The sequence below is a fragment of the Dipodomys ordii genome, unplaced genomic scaffold, assembly GCF_000151885.1.
Source record: "Dipodomys ordii isolate 6190 unplaced genomic scaffold, Dord_2.0 Scaffold177, whole genome shotgun sequence".
NCBI lineage: Eukaryota > Metazoa > Chordata > Mammalia > Rodentia > Heteromyidae > Dipodomys > Dipodomys ordii.
This window is the reverse complement of record NW_012267393.1, coordinates 1,867,409-1,874,983: the sequence shown is the minus strand read 5'-3', so window position 1 is coordinate 1,874,983 and position 7,575 is coordinate 1,867,409. Positions and strand designations below refer to the sequence as shown.

Genomic DNA, 7,575 nt, shown 5'->3' with positions numbered 1-7,575 from the left:
CCTTTTCCTCTCTGAGTAATTATGTAACTGACAATGCTTGAAATTTGCATAGACATGATTCTAAACCAATGATTTTTCCATTTTAGTTGTAATCATTGGGGCAGGCATGAGTCCACTGGCATCTAGTAAGGAGAAGCAGCAAACCCCCTCCAACATTGAGCTGCTATCACTCCAACAAGGAACTGGCTATCAGAGCACTGTTTTTGGTTTGGAGAGGTTTTTTTTTGGGGGGGAGATGTCAATTATAGGGCTTGAACTCAGGGCCTGGGTTCTTTCCCTGAGCTTTTGTGCTCAAGGCTTAGAATACTCTACCAACTTTGAACTTCCAGTTTTTGTGGTGATTCACTGGAGATAAGTCTCCTGACCTGGCTGGCTTCAAATCATGATCCTCAGATCTCAGCCTCCTGAATAGCTAGGGTAGCAGGAGTAAGCTACCATCACCTGGCCGATTGAGGGCATTTTTGCCCATTTTGATTCTTATGATGTCTTTGGGAATTAAAAAACCAGCTCAATATAGCCACACACATGTCCAAATGTCCCCTGAGCAGGAGGCTGAATAGAAAAACATGTTCTCATAGCTAAGCAGAAAAAGCTTGAGATCCAGGCTAACAAAAAATAAAAAGGTCCAAAGCTACAACGTAAGGAAGTCAGCTGGTTCATCAAAACTGTGATAAAAAGATTTCCTCCTCCAGCTGATAAGAAGAGGTAGAAAGGCTGGGAACCTTACTACCGAATATAAATACATCTTCTTAAGTATGCACAGAATGTTAGCTTGGAAAGATTGCTAGGGATTATCCAGCTCAATTCTATCACCTTAGAGACCGGAACCAAACAGAAGCCCGTGTCATACAAATGTGTGCTTGGAGACTTGAATCCTTTCTGTCCGGTCGGGAAGCCCACTGCTGGCCACCGAGGGGGCGGGGGAAGCATGGGAAATCTCTGAGTGATCAGTGTGTGCACTTTGTCAACAAGAAAGTGAAGAGGAATGGTAGAGGAACAAACTCAGCCATCAGACAGAGATGGTCGCTGGGCGCTTAAGAGGGTTGGAAGAGACAGATTTGGGAAGGAAAGGTGGCTAGGAGAAGACAAAAAGAAGTTGGAAGAAAAGAAAGATACATCGCATGCATCCCTCTGTGCACAGGTGTTCCTGTGTGAGCAAAGTCTCTGGAGAACGAGAAAAGCACCTCAGCCACATGCTCAACTCCAACCGTATTTTAAAAGTCTGGTGGCTCACTTCTATAACTCCAGCTCCTTAGGAGGCAGAGATGAGAGGATCGTGGTTCAAAGGCCAGTGTGAACAACAACAAAAAAGATGTATCAAGACCTCCAGCTCAGGAGGCCATGACTCCGGGCGGCCTGGTCGCCAGCCAAGGTCGGAGATTCAAGTGGGCCATTGAGTTGAGCGGGGCCCAGCAGAGTCAGCAGGGGCCGAAGTGACCAGGGCAGTGGCCAGGGAGACTCACTGTACCCTGTCAGGTACTTGGACAAGCAGGTGCCAGACATCAGCGTGCAGGAGATGGTCCGGATCCTGGTGGAGAAGCGCTCCTGGGATATCACCCTGGGCCCCCTCAAAGAGATCCCCATGAACCTCTTCATCATGTACATGGCCCATCTTCCCTACCATGATGGTGTGCGTGATGGCCTGGCGGCCGGTCCAAGCCGTCATGGCCATTTCAGCCATTTTCAAGATGTTAGAGAGTTCAAGCCAGAAGTTTCTTCAGGGTCTGGTTTATCTCATTGGGAACCTCATGGGCTTGGCACTGGCTGTTTAGAAGTCCATGGGTCTGTTACCTACGCATGCATCAGATTGGTTAGCCTTCATCAAACCTCTGGAGAGCATGGAGTCCAGTGGTGGAGGACTCGTTTTGTGAACCTGAGAAACAAGCTCCTTGAACCTAAAGTAAATGGGCCTTATTTATACCCTGCTCTAGGCCTAGTAGCTCCTAAATGTGCTCCCTCCTAAAATAACCACTGACAATACCCAAAATCTCTTTTCCATGGTGAGGAGACAAATTCTAAATGATAAGATGACTACAAACAAAAGAAAATCTTACCACAACCCCTGCCTGAAAATAATGTAGAAAACTTTATGTATGTGTCAGTACAGAGCAATACAAGCAGAACTATGTAAACAGAAGTGTTTCCATAAATTAAATGCTTTTAAAAAGTTAAAAAAAAAAGACCTCCAGCTCAATAAGCAATCCAAGGCAAAGTGGATCACTTTGAGTTTCATACCAATTTTCTAAGATGGAGAGGCCTGAAGCAAAGAGCCTCAGTAATATAATGTTTATATTCTCTCTTGTATGCCGGGGGAAATTCCAAGTTATGTCTTTCTCATCTAGACTCTTCTTAGCCAGATTTTTTAAAAAAGGTTATTGTTATTATAAAGGTGAGGTACAAACGGTTTACAGCGGTTGAGGTAAGTGGATGGAGAGTTTGAGACCAGCCTGGACCGCACAGAGAAGACCCTGTCTCAGAAAACAACAAGAAGCTGGGTGCTGATGGTTTATGCCTGTAATTCTAACTACTCAGAAGGCTGAGATCTGAGGATCGCAGTACAAAGCCAGCCTGGCCGGGAAAGTCCATGAGACTCTTTTCTCCAACAAACCACCAGAAAACAGGAAGTGGCGCTGTGGCTCAAAGTGGTAGAGCGTATGACTTGAGGAAAGAGAGCTCAGGAACAGTGCCCAGGCCCTGAGTTCAAGCCCCACAACTGACCCAGGAAGCAGCAACAACAACAACAACAACACAAGCAGTGGATCTACTAGAAATTAGGTTGAAAATGAACTATGTAACTTGTGGGGGGGAAGGAAGGGAAAACCTGGGAGAGAGTAAGGGTAGAGGTGACAATGTCCTAAAAGAAGTGTACTCTTTACCTGTGTTATATAACTGGAACACTTCAGTACAATCATCTTTGTTTGTTTTTTGGTTTGGGGGTTTTACTTGTCAGTTGTGGGGACTGAATTCTGGGCCTGGCCGCTGTCCTTTAGCTATTGAGTTCAAGGCTAGCACGCTACCACTTGAGCCACAACACCACTTCTGGATTTTTCTCCTTATGGGTTGCTGAGAAATCCAACCCAGGGCTTCATGCACGCGAGGCAAGCACTCTTACTACTAAGCCACTTTCCCTGCCAGGTACGATATTCTTTATAATAACAATTTTTAAAAAAACTGGTTTAAGAACAGCTGAATAGAAGATCAAATCCCACGAGACTGAGAAACTCAGACCTTCTGGAGATGCTCAACTGCTCCACACATCCTACACAAATCATGAGCCTTTAGTGGTTGGTCCTGGGTATGTGCTGATGCTGAACATCTAAGCAATGTCGGTGCTCTCTCCATCTCCCTCCCTCTCCCTCTTCCTCCCCCCTCTCTCTGAAGATAAAAGCTTTGGTCTGAAAGCACAGAAGGGAATCAGGACTGGAATTAGTGATTGTCCATCTTTCAGGACTCACCGTGGACAGGCAGCTTGAGGCCCAGACTCCAGGAAGTTCAGGGCCAGTGATGTGCTTTGGTGAATGAAAGACTGCTTCAAATAACTCAGCAAACACCACACACTTCATTTCCTCTCAGGTAGTCACAAAGTTGGGTGTGTATGGAGGTGGGGAGGGTGTCAGTCCTAGGGCTTGAACTTAGGGCCTGGATTTAGGGCCTGGGTGCTGTTCCTGAGCTTTTGTGTTCAAGGTTGGCACTCTACTACGTGAGCCCCAGCTCCACTTCTGGATTTTGGGTGGTTCATTGGAAGATAAGAGTCTCACAGACTTTCCTGTCCACTAAGAAGACTGAGATATGAGAATTGATGTTTGAAGCCTAGCCTGAGCAGATAAAAAAAATCTGTGAGACTCATATCTCCAATTAACTACCAAAAGACAGAAGTGGAGCTGTGGCTCAAGTGGTAGAGCCCTAGCCTTGAGCAAAAGCAGCTCAGGGATAACATCCAGGCTCTGAGTTCAAGCTCCAGGATTGGCACAATTTAAAAAAAGACAAAAACTAAGATTGAACTATGCAACTTGAGAGTAGAGATGGGAAGACAGGAAGAACTTGGGAGAACCATGGAATAATGGAACAATGGAAGAGTGACTGATGAAGATGCATTACACTCATAACTGACATATGGAATTAAAACTAAGCTCTATTTTTTAAAATATTACAAGCATTCAGAATCAGTTATTAGCTCAAAAAATTACAAAGAGTAGGGGTATGCAGACAATTATGTAATTCTGATTAAGTAAATCAACAAATATGTGCACAAAGAGTTCATCTACATGTAACTGTTCAACAAAAAGACACTATTCTTTCCAAAAATGATCCACAAACTCAATATAATCCCTATCAAAACCCCAATAAGGACTTTATAGACAGAAACAAGCTTCTGCTAAAGTTCACAAGGAAAGGTACAATCTCTAAACACAGAAAAAGTTGAAAAAAATGAGTCTATCTGATTTTAAGATTTATTATATGTTATAGCATTTCAGTGTGGCTATGGTGAATATCTAAACAAATAGATCAATGCAACTGGATGGAAAAATCCAGAAATAGACTCACACAAATATACACAATTGATTTTTGATAAAAACGCAGAAGCAATTCAGTGGCGAAAGGACAATCTCTTCAAACAGTGCTGGAATAATTGAACATCGATAAGCAAAAGAAATAAGTAAACCTCTCAAGCTAAATTTTCTATCTTCTGCAAAATTAACTTGAAATGGGCCAAAGACTTTTTTAACAAATGTAAAATGATAGTAGACTTGGAAAACAACAAGAATGAAAAGGAGAAACTTTTTAGCAGCTAGGTCTAGACAATGACTTGACTTAACTTCTTAAAATCTTGACTGGTAAAAGGAAAAGTTGGGCCAGGAACCCATGGCTCAAGCCTGTAATCCCAGCTACACAGAAGGCTGAGATCTGAGGATCACAGTTCAAAGCCAGCCCAGGCAGGAAAGTCCGTGAGACTCTGATCTCCAGTAAACCACCAGACAACCAGAAGTGGCACTGTGGCTCAAGTGGTAGAGCACTCGCCTTGAGCTGAAGAGCTGAGGGACAGTGCCCAGGCCCAGAGTTCAAGCCCCACAACAGAAAAAAAAAAAAAAGGAAAAGTTGGTAAGCTGGTTCTCATCAAATTTTCAGAAGACCAGAGAAGGTGTGTGAGGGTTTCGAAGTTTTATAAGCAAACGGCCACAGAATAGCACAACTAAAGGTTTATTTTTCTCCATGTAGAAACATGAAACACTGGACAATATACTAAGGGGTGTCCAATTTTATGCCCAGCTCAGTGAAAAGCAGCTGTAGCACCAGAGATTAAAAATTTTCACAAAGAAAACAGAAAACTTGCAAATATTCTGTTTTGATTCTAGAAGACTAAACAAAGAGTTTGGAGTCAAATTAATTTTAATTAAACCACTACCATGTGCCAGCCATCAAGCTGACTTTTATAAATTTGCTTGTTTATCTTCATTGTAATTATGGGATGTTAATACATTGAATCCTGATTTTGTTAAGGAAAGAAAGAAAAAAGAAGGAGGAAGGAAAGGAAGGAAGGAAGGAAGGAAGGAAGGAAGGAAGGAAGGAAGGAAGGAAGGAAGGAAGAAATCCAAGCACTATGATGATACATAGCATGACCAGTATATAAATTCAGACTTATCTGCTCTGACATCCAATGCTTTCCAGATCACTACGTGTCATGCTTTATAAAGTTATCCACCCATTACATTTTCTAAGTCTTACAGAGCTATGCTCAGAAAAAAAAATGTTGGGCCTAGAATTTTAAGAATGTTTGCTTAAAAAAACAAAAACAAAAAACCACTAGTTAGGCACCAGTGACTCACACCTACTACTAGCTACTCAGGAGGCTGAGATCTGAGAATCGCAGTTCAAAACCAACTGGGGCAGGAAAAGTCCGTGAGACTCTTATCTCCAATAAACTACCAGAAAACCCAAAGTGGCTCTGTGGCTCAAGTGGTAGAACATTCGCCTTGAGCTGAAGAGCTGAGGGACAGCGCCCAGGCCCAGAGTTCAAGCCCCATGGCCAACAAAGAAAAAGAAAACACTAATAGTTATTTCCCATATTTCCTTATTTCTTCTTTTGATCCTTTTAACGATTTTATAGCTTACAGAAAATAAGGCTGATACATTCTGCTCTTTCATGACAATCTTACAGACATGTCAGCATGAAAGAGAAGGAGACATGCACCTAAACACAGATCCTTTCATCAAATAGGTCATCTTATACAGGAGACAGATCAACAGAAGTAAAAAGATTTCTTTAAAGATCTTTTTTTTTTTGATCTATAGCTAATTAGTTAAAAGTAGAGGCTCAGCACTCAGGTCCCCTGGTTCTCAACTCTCTACAAGGAGATACTACTAGTAAAGTTCAGTAGAAAATCAAATAGAATTCTGAAACTTAGTTCCATCGGACTACGCTGTTCAAGAGGTCAAACATGGAGAAGCCATGCACAAGTAACTCATATCTATAATCCTAGCTACTCAGGAGGCCGAGATGTGAGGATCACTGTTCAAAGCTAGCCTGGGTAGGAAAGTCCATGAGACTCTTGTCACCAATAAACTACCACCAAAAAACAAAAAAGTAAAAGAATGCCGGGCGCTGGTGGCTCACGCCTGTAATCCTAGCTACTCAGGAGGCTGAGATCTGAGGATCGTGGTTCAAAGCCAGCCCGGGCAGGAGAGACCATGAGACTCCTATCTCCAATAACCACCAGAAAAACCGGGAGTGGCGCTATAGCTCAAGTGGTAGAGCGCTCGCCTTGAGCTGAAGAGCTGAGGGACAGCGCCCAGGCCCAGAGTTCAAGCCCCATGGCCGACCAAATAAAAAAAAAAAGTAAAAGAGCTGGAAATGAAGTTGTGGCTCAAGTGATAGAGTGCTAGCCTTCAGCAAAAGAAGCTCAGGGACAGTACCCAGGCCCTGAGTTCAAGACCCAGGACCAGAAAGAAAAATGGAGAAGATGAAAGAAAATGGAATTGAAGCAGAAGTCTCAACAAGTGAGATTTACAGATCATAACATCCGAAAAATCAATCCTCATTCTCCATTGAACACGGACTCAGACATCTTAAAGGGACACACATGAACACACCATCCCTGAAAACACACTTCCAAAAACAAATCAATTCCATTTTATCCATTTAGATCTTTCAAACTGTACCACCCTGTCTGAGATGGTGATTTGGATGTTAATTTGGTTTTGAATAGGGATTTTTTTTAAGTGGCTACCAGCCAGACTGAGGGATGAGATCACACAATCTCATAACCAGGAGAGAGCACAGATTTCATTTAACCCATTCCTTCCCTTTGTAGAGAAACTCATGAATACTAACCACAGAGCAAACACCTACCACCTGGCCAATCTCTGGAGATTAAGAGTGGAATTCACTAATTCTTAGAAAATAGAACACGCAGTCAAACAAATCTATGGTCTAATCCTGGAACTAATACTATCACTATGACAGGAGTAGACTTCGGTGCCTCCTAGCTAACATACATGTATCACTAATCCTCATCTCCCTTTGCCTGACCTCCAGCAAACCAGAGAAAAATCAAAGACTCATTTTTCCCAGCCTCC

At 42.8% G+C, this 7,575-nt stretch overlaps 1 pseudogene; it reads left to right on the top strand.

The window, feature by feature from the left end:
• The first annotated feature begins 1,341 nt into the window (after positions 1 to 1,341).
• Positions 1,342 to 1,871, top strand: LOC105998947 (annotated as a pseudogene).
• Positions 1,872 to 7,575: the final 5,704 nt, after the last annotated feature.